The 2989-nt window shown below is 37.2% G+C and overlaps 1 non-coding gene across 1 annotated transcript; it reads right to left on the minus strand.

The window, feature by feature from the left end:
- Window positions 1-2406: 2406 nt before the first annotated feature.
- Window positions 2407-2513, minus strand: LOC148569287 (small nucleolar RNA R71). Its single transcript, XR_015882317.1, has one exon. It is a non-coding gene; the product is annotated as a small nucleolar RNA R71 (small nucleolar RNA).
- Window positions 2514-2989: the final 476 nt, after the last annotated feature.

Consider the following 2989-nt stretch of genomic DNA (forward strand, 5'->3'; position numbering starts at 1 on the left):
GTCGGAAAGTTTGATGTTCCAGGGAAATGGAAAGGAGAATTTACCAAAAAAAATCTATTGATAACTGGTAAAAATCTGTCAGTAAATTACTGACGAGACTTTTACAGAAGGACAAAATCTTCCGATAACCAAAAATTCGATGGTAATAAAGACCAAATCTGTCTGTAAATCTATCTGTATTAAGCAATTTTCTAGTTGTTGATGGGTGAGCATCTTTCCTATCTTTTCCTAGTGAATTTGCATCTAATTTGTTGAGTTTAATAAAGAATTAATTATCTTTTAGCCAATATGGATGCTACTTTGAGTCTTTTGCAATTTTGTTTATTTTAGGTAACATTCGGCTGGATTTGATGGAGTTTCTGCAGCACAAGAATCAAAGGAGATGGCAGCGAGGAGTGACGTGTACGCTTACGCGTGATTTAGAGCTTTCCATGGCGACGCGTGCGTGTGACTGACGTGTACGCGTGATTTGAAGATTTGCTCAGCGACGCGTGCGCGTGACCGACGCGTCCGCGTGACTTGCGAAAAAGACCATCGACGCGTACGCGTTACATGCGCCACGTGTAGAAAACGCAGAAAAAAACGATGGGGCAATTTTTGGGCTATTTTGACCCAGTTTTCAGCCCAGAAAACACATATTAGAAGCTGCAGAATGGACAAAATATGTGGTCCCCACCCATCAACTGAAGACCTGCTGATTATTCAGATTTAAATTCAGATCTTATTTTTAGGAAAAGATATTATTTTTAATTTTGAATAATTAGATTTTAAATTTATTAGGATTAGTTATAAAAAGGGATTCCATTAGTTAACTTATCATGCCATCAGATTGGAACTCTGTACATTTTAGGAGAATCCTATTTTTCTCTGAACCATGAGCAACTAATCCTCCATTGTTAAGGTTAGGAGCTCTTTCTATTTGTATGGATTGATTTTATTGCTTTTTTTATTTTAATTCATGTGTGGATTTATAATTTAAGAATTGTTTTTGCTCTCTATCTTATGAACTCGGGTGAAACAGAAGTATGACCCTCTTTCTATTTGAGTTCTTGTAAAACTTGGAAAAGCTCTTTACTTGAACAGCAGCTTGAAAACATATTCTCCTAAATTTTAATTATCTGGATTTAACGGGATACGTGACATATAATCCTTTTATTTTTGGATAATTAGAGTTTTTGTGGCATATAAACTGAAATTTGATCATGCAGCTTCTAATTGGAATTAATTGACCAAGGAATTGACAGTTAATAAATTTTAGAGGAGACTAGAAAGGTCTAAGGAATTAGGGTCTAATCACATATAGTTTGCCATAAATTAAATCCTACATGATTAAAATAGTTAGTAAGAAAAGTTAATCCAGAAAATAGATAACTCTGAAGCCTTAACGGTTTCTCCAGTATTTTATTTTCAACTTATTTACTTGCGTGCCTGCCTTCTGATATTTTCAATTTAAACCTTTTGAATATCTCAAAACCCTTTTCTGCTTGCCTAACTAAGCCAATCAATCAATCATTGTTGCTTGATCCATCAATCCTCGTGGGATCGACTCTTACTCACGTAAGGTATTACTTGGTACGACTCGGTGCACTTGCCAGATAGTTTGTGGGTTGTAAATCCCGCACCAAGTTTTTGGCGCCGTTGTCGGAGATTGATAGTGATTAACAACTATTAGTTGTTTGATTGCTTAGATTAGGCATTTTAGTTTTATCTTAGAATTGTTAACTTTTGTTTTTTCTATTTTTATTTTTTCTTTTATTTTTATTTATTTTATTTAGTATTTTTACTTCTTTACATAGGTTACCTCACTGGAAATTCTCTGCACCCTGACGTAGAGATTCCCATCTTTTCTTATTTTTTGTTTGTTTATGCGCAGGAACAGAGACAAAGAACATCTCTTAGACTTTGATCCTGAACCTGAAAGAACTTTTAAGCGACGTTTGCAACAAGCAAGACTTTACAAGTCAGTAAAATCCACTATGGATCCTAACAATGCTGATAATGGCAATGTGGCAAACCCGAATGAGAATGAACAACAAAGGAGAGTACTTGTCTCTTTCTCCGCTCCTACAGCAGATCTGTATGGAAAAAGCATTGTGGTGCCTCCTATAGCTGCGAACAACTTTGAGTTGAAGCCACAATTAGTCACCCTGGTACAACAAAACTGCCAGTATTACGGTCTTCCCCCATGAAGACCCAAATCAATTTATTTCTAATTTTCTGCAAATATGTGATACTGTGAAGACAAATGGAGTGAACCCAGAGGTGTACAAACTCATGCTCTTCCCCTTTATTCTGAGGGATGGAGCAAAGCTATGGCTAGATTCTCAACCCAAGGAGAGTTTGGATACTTGGAACAAGGTGGTTACTGAGTTTCTCACTAATTTTTTCCCACCAAAGAAGCTGACTAAGCTTAGGGTGGAGGTTCAGACCTTCAAGCAGAAGGATGGTGAAACTCTTTATGAAGCTTGGGAGAGATACAAGCTACTAACTAGGCAATGCCCTCTGGACATGTTCTCCAATTCTGCAGGAGGTTCTTTGCACAAGAAGAAGACACCAAAGGAGACTATTGAGCTTATTGAATTGGTTGCTAGCAATCAATACTTATACTCATCTAACAGGAATCCTGTGAACTCTGAGACCTCTCAAAAGAGAGGTGTGTTAGAAGTAGAAGCTGTTAATACTCTTCTTGCTCAGAACAAGCTTATGTCTCAGTAGATAAATCTACTTACTCAACAGATGGGTGACATACAAGTCTCAGCTATCAACACTCAAAATCCACCCCAAGAGACCTCCTATGACATGGCAGGTAATTTTGTGCAAAATGATAATTATGATTATGCTCAACCCTCTTCTAAACAGGTCAATTACATGGGGAGTGGTCCTAGGAATCCCAATAATGATCCATATTCTAAGACATACAACCAGGGATAGAGAAATCACCCAGATTTTGGATGGAGGGACCAACCTCAGAGACCTCAGAACTTCAACA

This window comes from Arachis ipaensis, chromosome B4, assembly GCF_059453495.1.
Source record: "Arachis ipaensis isolate K30076 ecotype BB chromosome B4, ASM5945349v1, whole genome shotgun sequence".
In the NCBI taxonomy this organism is placed as follows: Eukaryota; Viridiplantae; Streptophyta; class Magnoliopsida; order Fabales; family Fabaceae; genus Arachis; species Arachis ipaensis.